The sequence below is a fragment of the Malus sylvestris genome, chromosome 3 (assembly GCF_916048215.2).
Source record: "Malus sylvestris chromosome 3, drMalSylv7.2, whole genome shotgun sequence".
NCBI classification, from domain to species: Eukaryota; Viridiplantae; Streptophyta; class Magnoliopsida; order Rosales; family Rosaceae; genus Malus; species Malus sylvestris.
In genome coordinates, this window is record NC_062262.1 from 16230645 (window position 1) to 16251595 (window position 20951).

Here is a 20951-nt window from a genome sequence, read left to right on the forward strand (position 1 = left end):
TGTTATTGTAGCAGAAGAGGTTCGGACTTGGGTTAAGAGGCTTCACATTGTTGTTGTGGATAAGAAAAAGGATAATGATGTTGTTGTATTGGTTGCTACGGTGGAGAATGAGGAGGTGAATGATGCTGCTGCATTGGTTTGTTGTATAAAAAAAGAATGAGGAGAATGGTGCTATTCCATAAGGGGTTGCGGGTCTACCACTTCATGAGTTGCACTCATTCAGGCATTGGAAGATTTATTTTTCTTATTAGAGGAACTTCTTCTGGTTCCTTAACTTCAAGGTCCTTAAGTACAACATCGAAACCTCATCCCTTAAACGATTTCTCTTTTGGGACCACCTTATAAGAGGCTTGAGAGATACGCCACTGGATTGCTTTTGTTTTTTCTTGTCTGGGTTTGGGGAATTGGTGATCTTGAGAGTGTGGACTCCTTTCTGAACTTTTTTTGTGACAATCCAGTCCAAATCAGGGTTAGGAGACTTGGAACAATGTTTCTCGAACCTTTTTTGCGCTTCGTAAATTGAGTAGGAGAAGTTCACCACTTCTGACTATGGTGTTTCGCTAGAACTTTTAAGGCACACTTTATTAGCTGCGGTCGACAAGGCTTGATACTCTTCAAGTCACTGTCTGGGCGAAGATTGGACATGGGGACGCTTTTAACTCGAACTCTGGAAATATCACCTTTCCAATCGCCATCCACGACAAGAATGTCCTTTTACCAATCTTTGTTCTGCCATGTACAAAGACAACGTGAGACTGGGTATAGGCTAGAAAAAGTAATGGCCATCAGAACTTCTTCGCACACTGTATAGTACACAAAATTCTTGAAGTTCAAGATTAGCCCCATACCACTGGTTTAATAATTTTAAGCAAGTTATAAGCCTGAAGACTGGTGGAGCCAAGTTATAGAGGGCCATGTCATAACAAATCAAGATACCTTTCAAAAGATCAGGTATCGGGGGTGGATTCTAGGGCATAGGGGCAGATGATTTGAAGGTCTAGGCATGGCGGCCTAAATCCTAGTGGTGGTAGACGAATGCTTGACCTTTATGTTAACTGCCTACTCTCATTAATGGAAGGTCATAAAGAGAATTGGGAGCCGTCGCATGTGCTTTGCTTGAAGATGTAGCCATTAAAAAAGAATGAAGAAATTCAAGAAGATGTTGATGGAAAAGTGATCAATTTCAGGCAAAAGAATAGGAAAAAGTTTAGTGTTTTTCCTTCAATGAAAGTGATTTGGGGATTTTAGAGGAAGAAATTCAAAGATATTTAAAGGGATATATCATAATCATTTCACCATTGAATTCGGATCATCTTACCTTGATATCAAGAAATCCGGCGGCTAAATTTAATTGGGGAAAGTAACATATAGATCTTCGTTCTTCGTGCACATGCAACTAAGACTTCTTCATCATTGAGATATTGATGGCATGGTTTACAAGGCAATGAATCCGGAATGACTTGGTACATCACAACATTAAGGTTCGAAGCCAAGATGATACATGTCAAAAGAACTAAAACTGTACACATTTTGACTTACTCCAAAAGGCATGGTCTTTGGGTAACTATCAATCCTTAAGAGGTTCAAGTCTTTTCAGTTACATAGCTAAGGCCAATTGTGGGACCATGATTTTCTAGGACCAGAGTAGGACAGATTGGAATACGTATCCCTCAGAAGTCGGGTCATGGATTCGACAACCTCCGCTGCGGAGCTAAATAAATGGAGCACTGAAGCCACCATCATCCTATTTTGGAATCAGTGGGCGAAATCCTACAACTTCACTGAGATTGACCATACTTGTTCACAAGATACAGAAATCTAATCCAGCAAGGAATCAACAGGTTTTCTATAATCTTGGAGTCTTTACAATCTAAGGATAGACGTGCGTCGCAAGTACTCACACTCATAAGAAGATGCAACATCTCTCCCTGGACATCCTATGGGATTTTCCTGGTTTAATAAGAATTCTACTATCCTAAAAGGTCTCATCATCGACTAGTATAAATATACCCTTCTAGAGTTCATCTCTAGTAACAAAATTATTATATACTTATTCTCTTGTCCACTGCTTGAATGTTGTATTACTCACTAATTTGACCGTCGGAGAACTTTTGACCGGCACACCCACCCCTTGGGATCTTTGGCTTGCTCATGGTTGTTTGTTCTTTTATAGGTTACTTCGATTTAAGCATCTCCACCTCCTTCGACGGTATGCGAATTAAGAGAAAAATATAGATACGTATTATACCTACCTAACATATAGGCTTTTAGGTATTTGGAAATTTTCTAGTCATTACATAGTTCCTCAAATATATATGTATATATGGTTGTAGTATTTTATTTCTATTAGTTTCTAGCTTAGTTGACTATCTCAGGACACACGTGTTTAACACACATTTTGACGGTGATTTTGTAGGGTCTCACTTTGTAATGGATCTCAACGATTCGAACCATCTATATTTTAGTACATTATTAATAGACCATTCTTGCAAAAGATTAGACAAATTCAAAATAAATAATGCATTCGAAGTGAAGAACATTGAATATGGTTCTACAAGGAACTAGTAAATTTAATTCAATGGTCATATGGTTTTCAATAATTTTTAGTATACTTGATATTTGAGGTAAGACATGAAAGATAAATGGTTTCGATCGCTGATATACATTACGAAGGGGCCCTAAAAATGGATGAAAAAAAATGTATGTCACAAACGTGTGTGTAAGGTTAGGATCTAAGATCACATGTTTTTGTATCACGCTTTTGTGGTTCATTAATAAGACATTCATTTGTAATGAAAAATTGGATTAATACGGTTCTACAAAAAAAACCACTAAATTTAATTGAACAATCATATGATTTTGAATTTTAGTGGTTTTTGGTAGACATGATTTTAGAGAAGACTTAAAAAGATAGACAATTTTACGTCATTGAAATACATTACAGAGTAAGCTTCACAAAAACGTGTGTTAGAATATACGTCAAAAGTGTGTCCCTGATTCCTCACTGATATAAATATAAATAGATGGATCCATGTTGTAATGACTACAAAAGAGAAGGAAAATTACATTTTTTGACAAAGAAATTAACGGTAAAAGTGAATTTTTATCCGAGAGATTAAATTAAATCCATTTTGGTATTACTCTTGAACATTGATACGTTGGGACCAAAAACTTAAAAACATGCAAAAGGATCATCGTCGGATCCTTTTTTTGGGGATCCAAGAGATCTATGATCGTGTCCGTTCATCGTATATCGTGAAGTCATAAATCATTTGAATTTTAAAATTTAAAATTAAATATAAATAATACCTAATAAAAACTGATAGTATAATGTACGATGAACGAACATAATTACAGAATCTCATAGATCCCCAAAAAAAGAATTCGACGAGAATCCTTTTCCTAAAAACATGGATACACCCCAGCCTTGAACACAACGTAGGACCTAAAACCGCGAGCCATTTATAAGACAAGGGACTCGGCTTCTCTGCCTTCTCAGTTTCCATACACTCTTATTCCCTCATATTTTGTGCGGTTACGGTTAAGTCACGTCAACATTTTATATTGAATTTTTTTTTATAGAGATAATAAAACAAAAAGTAATAGTGATATAGAATGTTGACGTAACTTAACCATAACAGTATAAATAAGAAGCGATGTGAGTGTATGAAAACTGAAATGGCAGAAAAGCGAGGTCCTAAGGCACGTCCTGTCTGAAGGGAACGTAGTCATCTTGAATAACCAGTTCACGGAGCTAGAGGGAAAGTCGCCACCTAATTTTCTGAAAAGACCTACCCGACACAAGTACCACTTGATCAGTTGGATGCATAGATCTTCTGGTTGTGTGGTTTGACAAATTGGCCTAGTTAGTATTAATTTTATGACCTAAATCTGTGCTCCATTTATTAGGCATGTCCTTTCTGAAGGGAACCTAGCTATCTTTAATGGATTAGGATTATCTCCTTTCTTCTTTGGACTTGGATTATCTGTCTTCCTTATCTCATATCTTTTCTATGCCCTCTTATTTTTGTGATTATGGTTAAACCACGTCAATATTTTATATTCTCATTACTTTTTGTCTTATTATTTCTATAAAAAAATAATATAAAATATTGACGTGGCTTAACAGTGACCACATAATATAAGAGGGCATGGGAAGGGCATGGAATGGAGATGGCAGACAATCCAAGTCCTTCTTCTTTTCATTCATTCCTCTCACATTCTTTTATTTTGTCTTTTTTTTTGTTATAAAAAATTAATATAAAATGTTGACGTCGTTTAACCATGACCGTTCAAATAGGAGGGAAGGGAAGGGGAGGGAAGGGGAGGGAAAAAAAAAGGGGGGGAGAGAATCCTACTCCATCTTGAATAACCAGTTCATGAAGGTGGAGGGACAGTGGCCACCAAATTTAAACCTGACTTTTGTGTCGTGTTTTTTGTGTTTGTGTCATTTTCGTAACATATTCGATATTTTAACAGGTCGTGTCATATAACACTCGTTAAAGTAGACGAGTACTATAACACGACCTGAAATCGACCTGTTAATATTATCAGGTAATATGACCCGGCTTGTTACCCCTTTAAAGAAATTATAGTTTAAATTAATAAATAATGAAATTGAAAAACATAATTTGACCAAAACAAAAAAAGAAAAAAAATACTAAATCAATATATGCATACTACATTGTCACATAAATATTACTTTAAAACATAAAAAAAAAAAATTATTCATGTGGGTTTATATGGTTTTATTAATTTTAAACATTAATGATTATGAATTTATTTATTTTGAACTCTCTTAATAATACTATTTATGAGGGTTTATATGATTTTAAAAATTCAAATGACGATGTACCAATCCTCAAAGCAAAGGGAATGCGATCACGAGCGTTTACATATTTTTTTACACTTTTCGTACTTGTAAACTAAGTATTATAATTTTTTAAATGTGTTTCGTGTTTTTAAATTACTTGATATTTTTATTTTAATGTGTTTATAACTTTTTTAATCTCACTTTTTGACTATAGTTTACTATAAAAATGGGTGAAGTGTCGATTCAGTCCCTGAACTATCACTGTAGTGAAACTGAGGACCTTGATAAGTCCCTAAATTCATTAAAAATTATTAATTTCATCCATACTATTATATTCAAAGCTATTTTATCCAATTTTTTGTCAACTTAAGTTACTTGGCACACTTTAGACTGTAATACAGTCATTTTCTCTCCTATAAGCCCTTTAACATTTCATATGTCTAATTTACCCTCCAAAGTTAACTCCATACCAATCTATCCTCCAATGTGTATCACATGCAAGTAATGTGACTTAAATTGACGGAAAATTGACTGTAGTAGTTTCGAATATAATATTAGGGATGTAATTGGCAAATTTTTATAATTCAACGACTGATTTTTCTGAAAAATAGTTTATGGACCTGATTTTCATTCAGGTGATAATTCAGAAACTAAATTGGCAATTCACCCTATAAAAATAAATAAATAAATAAAACTTATATATTTTTTTTTAAATTTATATAGAATAATAATACAATAATATATACTTAATATACAATACATACATAAACACTATGGCTATTATATTTTAAGTAGTAATTTTTTTAGTAGTTTTAAAAAATTAAAATCATCAAAATAACTTTTTTCTTAACATATCGAAACAGGTTACCTGCTGTGTCATCCTTGTGTCAACATGTTAAGGGCCCGTTATTAACGGGTTCTTATCGTGTGACTTGATAACTGAAGGAATTATTTTGAAAAACATGTTCATTTGAGCAACATCATATAGCATGCAATTAACAATTAAAGGCGGAATCATGCTTGCATGCACTCAAAAACAAAACATTACCATGAAATTCAAAGCCTAGTAGATTGGTGAACCAATAATCAACTCAAAACAAAGTGAGTTGAAATTAATACCTTTGTAGATTCCTCTTTGCATAAGCAAAGGCTAATCACCCAAAGAGATAGGGCCTTCATTCCTTGCTTCTTAGATCCATGGATTTGGATGGAAGAATAGGTTCTCCAAGTTCCCAAAATTGAGAACCTCTAAGTCTCTTCACCAAGGTTAGATTGTAGAAGAAATGAGTGACCTTGGAGTAGTAGGATTGCTAGATGTACCCTCCAAGGTGTTGGCCTTTTTAGAGAGAAAATGGAGAGACAATTCTCACCAATTTTCCCCCAAAATAAACCCTTAATTTTTCCTTAATGAATTTTGGCTATAAAGTCATTTATATAGTCACTTCTTTAAGTAACCTAAACAACCAAAACCCTAATTCATCTAATATGGCCGGCCATTTAGGGATGTTTGGGCTTTTGGGCTTTAATGAATCTTTATTCATTAAATTGTCATACAATTTAAGTTAATGGGCTTGACGTTCGAAGCCCATTGGGCCTTAAGGTCCAAAACTATCCCGAAGTCTTTAACGAACTTATTCGTTTGATTAATTAACATATTAATTAATCCTTGCCATAATTAAATGATTAAACCATTTAATCATTCTTACTCATTTCCGTTTAATCTCCAATCTCTACCTTTTACGGTGTGCGATCCATTAGGTTCCTTTTAGCGAGGTAGTGGGCGATTAAAACCATTTTACATCGATTGTGAATTGAAACTATTTTCAATTCTCCCTTTAGTGATTACACACGTTTAGGGCTTCCACAAACCATGAGTGACACCTAGCAGCATATCATGGTTACCCAAGCTAATCAAAAGAGGTGGAGAACCTATTCAGTTCGGGATTACAAATGCAATACGGTCCTTCTCTAATCTAATACTCTTGACCACATTGTTTGGTATGATAGTTTATTTACTCATGTCTACTATCCAATGTGAATCGTTTGCTTATATGATTTCCTTGAATGTGATTTGGAACGCATTCCCCAATCTCATTCATACTCTGGCCAGAGATTCCAAATCATATCATAGAGTATTCTCCCTCAACTGTTTGAAGGTTAGAGATCCCTTGTTGCGCATTCACTTGTCTCCATAGCTAAGTGGTTTAACCCCAACGATGCCGTGACACCCCGAGGGGGTGAATTAGACATAATCAAAGATTAAGGACTTAACCACAAGACAACTGTGATGCCTCAGGTCAAAGGACTACTTTGCATTATCCCAACCATGAGTTCTCATGTGACATGGAATATAAGAACTCTTCGTTGATCACGTTCAGTGAACTCATTCTCTTATTGAGCACCTACGTACTTGTCTTGATGTCACACACACCAATGACTCGAGACTAGTCACTCTCCCTGAGAGAAGACACAGTACGTACTGATCTTAACGGACTGTCAATGCCCAATTGGTAATCCTATGATCAGGAACATTTAGGATGTGTCTACGAAAGAATGGTCTCATTAATCTAACTTCATTAGATTGCATTCTCCCAATCACATATTCCTTGGACTTTATCGTTTAAGCATATAACATTTATATGAGACGGCTCAAACAATAATCTTTGCCCTTTATATGTTAAACTAGATTAGTTTAACATTTGAAATGTCCGTAAAGTATCATCATATGATTGGTTTTAGGGCACATTTCCAACAATCTCCCACTTGCACTAGAGCCAATCAGCATTGGTCATCAGTGATGATACCTCTTTTGTAGTCATTTCATAAATGGCTGAAAAGTAGGCCTAGACAATGGATATCTATATGTTATCCATAGAAGCAACCTTGAGAATAACGACGTCACCATTATACATGATTCTCAATCATGTGGTTCAGTCTCTCATTTGTGTTCGGATCTTGATGAGACCTTGATTCCCAGGCTTGAGCTATCGCCCCATTAGTGTCATACACTTTCTGGTTGGAATCGAATAGAGAGTTCATAAATGAACTTTCCCATCCAAACAACATTGTTGTAAACTTCTATATGGCAATATATCTTGCATTCATAATGGAACACACTAAAGTCATTACTTTAATGTTTCCATCCAAATATCTCTTTAGTCATAATAAAGAGATATTTGTTTATCTCTTCATTCATAATGAAGAAACATCCAATGATGGATCAGATTCATAATCTAATACATTTACGCTTCCATTACGTTACTCTAATTCTTCCTCATTCTTTGAGGAATCTATCCTTAAGTATTTCTTAAATACTTAAGGACTCACTTGACAGTTGCCACGGTTCTGATCCTGGGCTTGCACTGATATCGTCTTGTACCGTTCTAGGTACAACTCATATCAATGTTTTTCATACAATATGAAATACATAAATCACCTTTTTGCTTTATGCATAAAGGATTCAATTTACGCATTATTTCTATGGGAGTCAAAGGGTACGTTCCCTTTGAGAAGGGCAACTTGCTAGTCTCACTAGAATCGTCATTCTTATTGAAGTTTATCATCATATGAGAAACTTCCTAGCATCCATTGTCTATTATTAGGGATTGATATAATCCAATTATATCATGAAATATATCATTATAGATTTCCATCCCATATATATAGACTATATCTCCCATATACATTCTATCTTCATATAATGTATTAAAGTCATAACTTTAACGAAGAAGTATTCTTTTCATTTCCAAAATTAATATATCATATATACTTTAAATTTTAGGAACATGATTAACTCTCACTAATCTTTTGTAAACCTAGTAAACAAAAGATTCATTTACATCTTTATAAGCAATCAAACGATTTGATCTTTTTCTCATAAGATGCAAATAGCTCCCACTAGCTTGCTAAGATCCACGATGGATGGATCTCTACAACTTAGTCCAAACATTGAATCATCATTTAGTTGTAGCTAGCAATCTTCGAATTAATTGAAACCAAGACTTTCTCAAAGATGGTTTCTTCAAAGTCAACCATTTTATTTGATTGTAATCACCATAAGCTACCAATTAGCTTATGAAGGTTTCATTATTTCGGGTCAAATGGTACTTTACCATTTCCTTGAGCATGTATCATATATACACTCAATGTAGTCATAAGGATTTTCATTCTTATTTCTTTCAAATTAAGAGGTGCAACTTTATGACATAGTCATAAAGTTCAAACCATTCAACTGAGACGGTTTATAAATCCTTCTCGACTACCTTGGAGCTTTTGGTATAGGAACTAGATTGTTATATTTGTTGATTACTTTCTTGTCTCTCAAAGAACACATTCTTTGAGTTCTATCTCTCGTTCATTTGCTTTTAGGCAAATCACATTGTAGGATTACAATGAACTATCCAACAAAACAACATTTGTTAGTTGGTTTATAGAAGCGATATCCAAAAGTTAATTTAAGGATATCCCACAAGATTGTTATCAAACAAATATTGCTTATTAGCACACAACCCCAAATCTTAACATGCTTAAGATTTGTCTTTCTTTTCAACTACATCTTATGGAGTTATGAAAATTTTGGAAGATCTTCTAATTGACAATCATATTGTTTTAGAAGTATATATCTTATATATGGGTAATAGATAACATCTAACGAACTAAATCTTATTCAAGTTCGTTCTTCTCCTAATGGAGAAATACATTATCTCATGATGCTTCTTTCCTTGATATCTTTCAAGGAGAGACTCATCTAAAGTGTTACTTTTCCTTGGATCAAATCTAAGGAGATAAATACTTTAGACGTCTTACTCATCTATTTACATTTCTTGAATTCTTTGAAACATTTTACAAAGTATTCGAACTTGTGTTTATTCAAAATAAACTATAGTCCAACCGAGAGTGATCTTCGGTGAATGTCATATAACATGAGTAGTATTAAGTCGTGGACAAGTGCCACTAACATCTAAGTGAATTAACCTCACCAACCTTGTGATTCTTTCTTCTTTCCAAAAGAATAAAGATTCGAACATTTCGCCTCTATACAATTTTAACAAGAAGGTATTGGATCCGGATCTAACGATCCAAAGCATCCATCTTTCACCAACCCATAACTTATGTTTTTAGAGGTATCACAACTCAGTTGGGATTAGTCACTACCTTGCAACCTTTTGGGTTTTAAGCATCATTATTTTCTAAACAGTTAACACTACCATATTATCTCTACTATAGAGACAATCAATTAGATTACTATAATCCAATCATTGATTAATAAAGAACAATGCTTTGTCAAACAAAACATTTATCCATCTCTACTATAGTGATGGAATTAAATTCCTTAAAATTGGAATGTAAAGACGATCTTTGGCTTTCTGATTTCTTTGGTAGTTCATATGAGGAAGTAAGTGCAATCTGCTTTCGCAGAGATCTATATTTTATTCACTTTCCGAATGTGAAGCACCTAATCTTCTCTCATATATCTTCTACTTCTTATTAGTCACACTTTTACAACGATTGTAAAACATAGTTACTAATACGGAATCATGCATTTAAGTAGAAGAACTAACTGTTTTGAACTTTTCAAGAACAATTTACAACACCTTCGAAAGGTGTGTTCTTGACATTTGCAAGACATTTCTTGCAAATACCCCTTCCAATGTCCATCCTTTCATAAAGAAAGTTTGTTCCCTTGGAGTTATTATTATCTTCTTCATTCGACTTCTCCTTTGACTACAATAGTCATGGTCCCTAAACTCCCACTATCTCTCTTGAAACTTTTTTCAATTGTGTTATACACATCAAACATTTTTGGAGAGCATGTGGTTATTGTTCACTACATAGTTTACAATAAACTTAGTGAAGCATTAGGATAGGGAAACAAAGGTGAAGTCCTTGCCTACTTTCCATCTCGTTAAGTGGTTTAACACTTCAACACCCAATGATTCAAAATCATCATAAGTCCATGTTATTGGACTATTTTTGTCAACCAACCATTATGTTCTAAACATAATTACAAACTTTCAAGAGTTGTACAAGGCAACTCTCATTTCTTCATACAACAATTTGTAAGTGAAGAATTATGGCACATTAAGTGTCCATGCCTTTGTGCTTTCTTCTCAAGTTCCTTGTTCATGTAACAAAGAAACAAGCACTAAGTGTTTGCATTGATTAAGGGTTGTTCAAAGCAACTCTTATTTCTTTATACAACAATTTGTAATTGAAGAATTATGACATTAAAAGTGTTGTCCTCTTTATGATAGACCTATTCTAACATATTCTTCTAATGATACATTATCAATAGGAAGATTGTGAGGATGAGACTACTTAGGTACATTTACAAGCCATTAAAGACAATCTATGGTTTTGTAGTACCAAGTCCGTAAACTAAACGTTCGGCTTTTATTTGTCAAGTGTTGGATAGCGTTTGCAAATATATTGGTAAACAAATACATAACGAATATAAATTGATTGAATTTAAGCCATTTGATTTAGGTCTTTAAATCAAAATAGCATCACCCACTATTTTTGGCAAATTCCATATCCCTCATTGGAATTCGAGAGTTTTGGATAAAACTCTTAGTAGGTTATGGGAGGCTCACTATTACCAAGCCCACCTCACAATGATATGATATTGGCTAGCATTAATAATAATGAGAGAGTACGCTTACTCATTTGCAACTAATGCAAGTACCCATCTTATTTGGCCTCTAGAGAATGTAACCTCACAATGATATGATATTGGTTCCATTGCACTTAGTTAAGTTCTTCCCACCATGCTTAGTTCATGAAGGGGTTCAAGAATAGCCTCACAATGATATGATATTGGCCATCCTCGTTGCCTACACTCACCTCATCATATGTGTATGGATTCCTCTTGAGTATAAGCATGCACTTTGTACTCCCCCATGATAGGGTGAAGCCGGTGTACAAGTCATAAACGATTGGATCCCACCACGGTGGAAGGCCACGAAAGAGTGTTCTAAGCACTCTCCGCTTATCAACTTAATATTGGTTTGGTTGAGGGTTTTTGGTCTCATCACATATAAACATACATTTTAATCTCTATTAAAACAATTTTGGTCCTATTACAACTATTGGTCCATATGATTGTTTTAGTTGTACATAACACTCCCACTATGCTTTTAAAACGGTTTTTAAAGCAAGAGTATATGTTACTACTAACATAAGGTTTGCATTCATTTGATGGACTATATAGTTGCCTTAGGGCCTTAGGATGACTATGAACCTTTGTTTAGATTCAACACGAGCCTTGTGTTGAATCTCGGTCTAGGGATGGAGATTGATTTTAGTTACGCGTTTAATAACATTAAGGCGTGTTGTCTTAGGGGCGTTGGACCCAATTACTTCATTTTCATGCATATCATATAAAGCAAGAAAGAAATACTTCAAAGTAAAGGATGAGCTTATGCTCATTACAACATTTGCATAAAACAAATTACCTTAAAGTAAAGAAGGACTTATGCCCTTTTACAACATTTGATCAAATCAAATTACAACCAAAATCTAATCTACACATTCCCATGGTTCAAACAAATTTGAAACGCCTTTCACATAGCTCAATTATATTAGGCTTAGGTTCATAATCATCCTTTAATTAATTAACGCTTTAACTAATTAATTGAATGCAACATTTTCATTTGGTTTTTTGTATCCATAAAATTGATTTAAGTGGAGCTAAACAAAATGAAAATCCAATTCTCATTTAAAGAGACAAAACAATTTTGTTCTCATCTTATTTGGGCCATCATGCAATAACCACAACTTTTTGGGCCATATTGCAAAAACATAAACTTTTGGGGTCACTTTGTAAAAACACAAAAGTCACTACTTCATGTAAATACAACTAGAACCCAAAATTTAAATAAATTCAAAACTTCATTAAAGGAGCAAAACAATTTGTCCTTTAGCGTTTTTAGGCCTTAACGTCAAAACGTAAACTTTCGGGTCAAAGTACAAATACACAAAAGTATCAAAACTTTATGTAATTGCATAAAAGCCCCAAAAGTACTCCCTTTGAGGGAGTGGCCGGTTTTGGGGAGTAAAAGGAGTGGTGGGTGTGTTGATTTGTGAGTTTTGTCAAAAACAATCAAGTAGTGCTTCACCTTTCATAAAAATAATATATGTTTTGATGATTGATATTTCTTTCATCATTTATACAAATATTTAACACTTTAATTACTTTCATAAAAATAATATATGTTTTGATGATTGATGTTTCTATCATCATTTATACAAATATTTAACACTTTAAATACATGATAAATCATTTGAAAAACATATATCATAAACTTTATGAAATAAATCAAAACTTTGAATCAAAACACAAACCTTTGTGTTCTTGGCAAGAACATCAAGAACATATGAAGAACATCCATGAAAACCCATAAGAGCTCCATGAATGTTTTCATGCAATAAAACTCAAATTTTTATCATCCAAAAGAGGGCTAACATCCTAGGGTACTTAGGGGTTCCAAAAGTCACTTTAAAACCATTTTAACAAGACAAACATGAACCCAAAAAATCACCCTTTGGATTTGGCCGAATTTCCCAAAACACATGGCACCAAATTTTAGCTCCAATATTCATGCTCATATGAACTACATCTACAACATTTGAGATGGCAAATTTTCAAACAAAATTTACATTCAAAGAAGCAAGAATAAAGCTTGTAACAATTACAACTTTTAAATCATAAACTTATGAACTACAAAACCCAAAAGGATTCACCAACTACTAGACCTAGGCTCTGATACCACTTGAAGGAATTATTTTGAAAAACATGTTCATTTGAGCAACATCATATAGCATGCAATTAACAATTAAAGGCGGAATCATGCTTGCATGCACTCAAAAACAAAACATTACCATGAAATTCAAAGCCTAGTAGATTGGTGAACCAATAATCAACTCAAAACAAAGTGAGTTGAAATTAATACCTTTGTAGATTCCTCTTTGCATAAGCAAAGGCTAATCACCCAAAGAGATAGGGCCTTCATTCCTTGCTTCTTAGATCCATGGATTTGGATGGAAGAATAGGTTCTCCAAGTTCCCAAAATTGAGAACCTCTAAGTCTCTTCACCAAGGTTAGATTGTAGAAGAAATGAGTGACCTTGGAGTAGTAGGATTGCTAGATGTACCCTCCAAGGTGTTGGCCTTTTTAGAGAGAAAATGGAGAGACAATTCTCACCAATTTTCCCCCAAAATAAACCCTTAATTTTTCCTTAATGAATTTTGGCTATAAAGTCATTTATATAGTCACTTCTTTAAGTAACCTAAACAACCAAAACCCTAATTCATCTAATATGGCCGGCCATTTAGGGATGTTTGGGCTTTTGGGCTTTAATGAATCTTTATTCATTAAATTGTCATACAATTTAAGTTAATGGGCTTGACGTTCGAAGCCCATTGGGCCTTAAGGTCCAAAACTATCCCGAAGTCTTTAACGAACTTATTCGTTTGATTAATTAACATATTAATTAATCCTTGCCATAATTAAATGATTAAACCATTTAATCATTCTTACTCATTTCCGTTTAATCTCCAATCTCTACCTTTTACGGTGTGCGATCCATTAGGTTCCTTTTAGCGAGGTAGTGGGCGATTAAAACCATTTTACATCGATTGTGAATTGAAACTATTTTCAATTCTCCCTTTAGTGATTACACACGTTTAGGGCTTCCACAAACCATGAGTGACACCTAGCAGCATATCATGGTTACCCAAGCTAATCAGAAGAGGTGGAGAACCTATTCAGTTCGGGATTACAAATGCAATACGGTCCTTCTCTAATCTAATACTCTTGACCACATTGTTTGGTATGATAATTTATTTACTCATGTCTACTATCCAATGTGAATCGTTTGCTTATATGATTTCCTTGAATGTGATTTGGAACGCATTCCCCAATCTCATTCATACTCTGGCCAGAGATTCCAAATCATATCATAGAGTATTCTCCCTCAACTGTTTGAAGGTTAGAGATCCCTTGTTGCGCATTCACTTGTCTCCATAGCTAAGTGGTTTAACCCCAACGATGCCGTGACACCCCGAGGGGGTGAATTAGACATAATCAAAGATTAAGGACTTAACCACAAGACAACTGTGATGCCTCAGGTCAAAGGACTACTTTGCATTATCCCAACCATGAGTTCTCATGTGACATGGAATATAAGAACTCTTCGTTGATCACGTTCAGTGAACTCATTCTCTTATTGAGCACCTACGTACTTGTCTTGATGTCACACACACCAATGACTCGAGACTAGTCACTCTCCCTGAGAGAAGACACAGTACGTACTGATCTTAATGGACTGTCAATGCCCAATTGGTAATCCTATGATCAGGAACATTTAGGATGTGTCTACGAAAGAATGGTCTCATTAATCTAACTTCATTAGATTGCATTCTCCCAATCACATATTCCTTGGACTTTATCGTTTAAGCATATAACATTTATATGAGACGGCTCAAACAATAATCTTTGTCCTTTATATGTTAAACTAGATTAGTTTAACATTTGAAATGTCCGTAAAGTATCATCATATGATTGGTTTTAGGGCACATTTCCAACAATAACGACCCAATTAGTTATCATGTTGACCTGATATCGTCATTTTTGTGTCGTTCACATTTCGTGCTAATGGGTTGTGTAAGAAATTGCTAGGTCTAACCCAATTTATTGAAAAGACCTAACCCAACACAAATATCACTTGATCAATTGGATGCATAGATCTTCAGGTCGTGTCGTTTGACAACTTGGCCTATTAAGACATGGTTAGGATTAATTTTCTACGCAACTTTTTTGCTAGAAGTGTTTTTATTACAAAAAGGTCGAAATCTTTATTAAAGTGTCAATGTTTTCTGAAAAATTACCTGCAAGTGCTTTCTAAACAAAATTACCTGAAAGTGCTTTCTAAAAAAAATTGCTTGGAAGTGCTTTCTAAAGAACATTTGACATGTGTTTCTGTTAGAACATATATGATTGGATCGAAATAAACAACTCCCTCCCCCTTAGGTAATATTTGTACATTGATTTTTCCCCTACGAGAATGTATGAGAATGGGAATGATATCCATTCCTTAGAAATCCGTTCCTTGTATGTAAACATTCCCTTATAAGAGCAGTTCCAAAGACAGCTAATTACCCCGTTGATGGGCAATGGAATCCACTGTCGCCACCTCCCAAGTGGCTCCAGCCTAGTCAGGCAAGAAGTCAGGCAAAAATCTACGGGCCTAGCGCCTAACCCATGTGATGTAAGGCTAACATCAGCGTGATGTCATCCTCAATTTAAAGTATTAAAAATATTAAAAATAATATAAATTATAAAAATTAAAAATACAGAATTTAAAAATAATTATATTTTTTTTTCTAATATACCTAACCATACTCTTCCACCTTTGGTTAAAAATTATATCCGAGAAAATTAAAAATAATAATTTTTTTTATTTTATTAAAAAAAAATAATTTTTTAATACCAAAAACCTGGGCTATTTAGTTTAAGGGTGGAGATGCACTTGGGTAGTCACTGTTCACTAAAGCAGTTACTGTTCATTTAAGGAGATTGAGTTGCCTATTACCCAAGGGGCCTTACAACTGGAACTGCTCTAACAATGTAATTAATATAAGACTCTTGCCACTTAAGATTCGAGTCCAAGAAAATAAAATTATAACGAGAAACCTCAAGTATAACCGAGTCCAGAACAATCAAAGAGGAAAGCATTCCAAGCTTTCGAAGCCAAGGAATGATCCCTAATATCACAATTGTGATTAACATGACCACATCTTGTAATCCACAAATAGCTTTTACGTACTTTCAATCAACTGAATCAACTCCTAATTCATCGGGGTGATCTTGGTTGCCTTTTTCACCTTTGCTGGGGTGGCATGGATATAACTTGTAGTATTGGATTGGATGGGATAAGACTAGACTTGGTAATTCGTACACGATCCTTTAACATGACATGTAAAGGACACATAACACATTTCGGATCAACATGATAACTAATCGGGTCGTTATCGGGTCACATGATAAGAACCCGTTAATAATGGGTCCTTAATAGGTTTACACGAGGGTGACACGCGGGTAATCTGTTTCAACACGTTAAGAAATAAGTTGTTTTGATGATTTTAAGTTTGTAAACTACTAAAAAAACCTTCCTATAAAATACAATAGCCATAATGTATATGTATATATATTGTAATATGTATTGACGTACCGTCCCAAATTTAAAATTATTTAATTCTCTAACTTTAGAAAATTACGAAAATGCCCCGAACGGGTGGAAATCCTTCGTGGACATTCGAGTCCTTATCACTCTTTGTTTCTTTGCACATGGTACGTGTTCTTACGAGCACTTGAGCGTGAACGGGCATAAATCAGACGATTTATGCACGTTTCCTAATGAGGGTCAAAATGGTAATTTTGCACTCTAGAGAATTTATTACTTGTTTATCAAGACAATAGTGAGTTGTCGGTATTGCAGGCTGCAAAGTATAATACCGATGGATTATTCGTTGGGTTCGTTAAGCAAGTGGTCAAGTAGACTTGTCTACATCAGTATTTTATTAATTAAGCCTCGTGCCTAATTAATTATTATTTGGGCTTGACTCAATAACACACACTTATTCTCGTAGTACTTGACGATATGAGCACGTGGTCGCAAGCAGAAATAAATTTGGAGCTATGGGGAAGATTTTATGAAACTCGGAACATAAGGGTGTTTTGGTAAATTCACATTTACTGAAGATTTTTTTTCTTCGGTTTTATCGTTTGTGACTTTGGGCTGGGTGCCGAAGGGGCCTATACTCCATTCCTCCCTCTTTTCCGTGTCTCCCATTTCTGGGCAATCTCTCTCTAACTTTCCCTCATTTCACTCTCTTTTCTTCCCCTCTTCCTTATCCATCTATCACCTTCTTTTCTCTATAATAACTGGAACAGTCACCACCATGTTTCACGGAAAACTATCCAGATCACCATACTTCTACAGGTTACATGTGTGTTTTGATGATGATTGGATGCATAATCATCTCGGGGAAACATTCCCCAAATTTTACGATTAATGAACACGCCACCTTCAAACCACTTTTATGACCAACTCTGGGCACGACTCAACCTCATATTGGTATGGTTTTATTCTTCTTATGTTAAGCTTCAATTTCATAGGTAGAACGTGGAGGATGATTGAGAATTGAGCTCAATCGAAGCTTTGAAAATTGGCCCTGCAAACTGGACAAACCAGCTTTTACGCAAAGATAACGAGTACTATTATACTCGCGGACGCGTGAGGCATGTGTATAGCGCATGGCTGCCTATGCAGCTATCTTATGGCGTTCCGTGCGGTGATGCGTGGAGGAGCTCGAGGTCCCTCGTTAGGTATCTCGAGGTGCCGAATCAGAATCTACGCTCAGTTTTCCAAAATTTGATCGTTTGAAAATAGTTCCTTTATTAACCGTACTTTGTATGAAAACGCGTATTTATGTTAGTATATTATATATTTATGTAAATGGTTTCATTTCTAGGTGAAATGCATTGCAAGGATCTTCGATGCACGCGAGGTGGGTTCGACCAGAAGATATGATTTCTAAGTGGATCTTTGCTTTTAAATATTATATATTTATTTAGTTTCCATTTATATATTTAATAAAAAAAAATTTCTACGTTACGCCTAGATTGGATTAGCGTTTATAAGAATTAGTGCATTGACGTAATTTATGAAATTATTCTACATGCTACGGGATGCACATGTATGCGTATTATTATGGGATGCCTTAATTATATTTACAACCATGAATAGTGTTATGTTGAGTAGAATTATCTATTTATTGTTGCATAATCATACTTATGTTAACTGCTCATCATGTGTTACATGGGTTTTAGTACTTGCTCGGGCCATGTTGGAAATGTGCCCTAAAACCAATCATATGATGATACTTTACGGACATTTCACATGTTAAACTAATCTAGTTTAATATAAAGGGCAAAGATTATCGTTTTAAGCCGTCTCATATAAATGTTATATGCTTAAACAATAAGTCCAAGGAATATGTAATTGGGAGAATGTGATCTAAAGAAGTTAGATTCATGAGACCATTCTCTTTCGTATACATATCCTAAACGTTCCTGATTATAGGATTGCCAATTGGGTATTGACAGTTTGTTAAGATTAGTACAAGCTATGTCTGCTTTTAAGGAGAGTGATTGGTCTCGAGTCATTGGTGTGACTGACACCAAAACAAGCATGTAGGTGCTCAATAGAGAATGAGTCCACTGAACGCAATCAACAAGGAGTTCTCATACTTATTGTGGAGCAAAAAATATTCAATCGGCGACACGTGGATTTTTGGACAAAAAAGGACAAAAATACCCTTGAGGCATACCAGGATTCCTACGCGCGAGTAGGGGACAATCATCTTTCAACCAAGTCAAAAGTGCCCAAAATAGGTAACAATTTAAAGCCTATTTCATCAAATCCTTTCTATAAGGTAATTCCCAAAACCTAATTTATTCTATATGTTTTATATTCCATTGTTTAGCTAATCAATTAGCTAAATAATATATTCCTTTCATATTTCCTAAAAATTGACTAATTAACGGATTAATTACCTAATCAATCCCTTAATTATCAATTAAAACACCCATTCAAACCTAAAACTACTCAAAAGGCTGGCTATCCCCATTCAAAACCTAATCCATCACTTTTTTTCTACCTTTTTTCACCATTTCTTCCTTTTTATTAGCCAATTAATTCCATAACTACCAAAACATTCCCTTTATGTTTAATTAGCCAATTAATTGGCTAATTAAACCAAAATTTAACCTAGAAAACCCTAGCTAGTGGCCGGCCACTCCCTCTCCAAAAGGGAATGGCCTATCTCTATAAATAGGCTCCCATTTTCACCCAAAAATCATTCCAACACTCTTGCAAAATTCCACAAATTCTCTAAACACTTTTTTTCTCTAAATTCTAACTTTGGCATCGGAGTTTCTTCGGCCAAAGCCCCTCCAGTCATCGTGGGCGTGTGAGACTTTTGGCCTTAACTCTAAGGTGTTAATTGTTTTGTAGGTGCAATTTAGTCCAAGAAGGAGGAAGAAATTTGCATCCACAAATTGGTGCTTTCATTGAGAGTTGAAATCCATACTCCTAGAAGACTCTCGCACAAAAAGGTTTTTTTCTCTATTTTCTAGTCCATTTGAATATTTTTCATACGTTCTTATTATTAGAATTTTTCACTTGTAAAGGTTCTTTGATAAAACGTATAAGAAAAATATAATGGCTAAAAATTTGTAAAATACCACAAGTGAAAATTTTAATACTCAAGAAATGGGATTGTAGAGATCCACGAGGCAAAATACGGTCGTAAACAGAGTGGCACCACCACTACGAGGTTCCACCATGGACCAAGCCATGCCATCCAAGTTTGCATGGGCCCAAGCCCAAGCCTCGTATTTGCATGCACCACGCACTGAGCAGCCTGCTTCCGTAGCCCAGCCTGCTCTAGTAATCCAGCCTGCTCCTGTGATCCAGCCTGCTCATGCAGCCCAACCTACTCTCATGGCTTCCCAAGTCGGCTCAAGACTATCTCAACTATCCAGACCAATCATCAAGGCTAGGGCGTTTTCACCACATTTCTCTGCAGATTTGACATTCCCTAACTCAAATCTCGCACTCGGAGTTAACCACCATTCTATTGTTCAAGGAGGTGCATTCCATCCAAGTTCTTCCAATCCAAATGGCGAACAAAACTTGTCCCGACAAGTCATATAATTGACAAGCGCCCTTGCACAACTTTTGCAACGCACCGAGATCTAACGTGCCCCAGATGAAGTATCCCGAAGTAGGACAAGGGTAGACGAGAAACCTCTCAAGTAGCATCCTGAAAAGCAGTCGCTCAACCAACCACAAATCGAGCATTCAGGTAGTGCACACTCTCGATTGGGCCCCCGAGATAGCGTATACTCCCATCTTAAGGCGCGGAGGAGTGTGCACTCTCAACTAGGCCCACGGGCAAGTATACATTCACGATTGGGGCCATGCTTTGATAATCAACATGGGCAGCCTTCCAAGCAAAGCATTGATTCGCGGTTAGGCCCGCAAGGAGTATCCTCTACATCACATCAGAACAG

The 20951-nt window shown here is 35.3% G+C and overlaps 1 long non-coding RNA gene across 1 annotated transcript; it reads left to right on the forward strand.

Moving 5' to 3' along the window:
* Window positions 1–17643: 17643 nt before the first annotated feature.
* LOC126616417 (uncharacterized) lies at window positions 17644–18614 on the forward strand. The gene is made up of 2 exons (XR_007621153.1): window positions 17644–17949; window positions 18347–18614. It is a non-coding gene; the product is annotated as an uncharacterized LOC126616417 (long non-coding RNA).
* Window positions 18615–20951: the final 2337 nt, after the last annotated feature.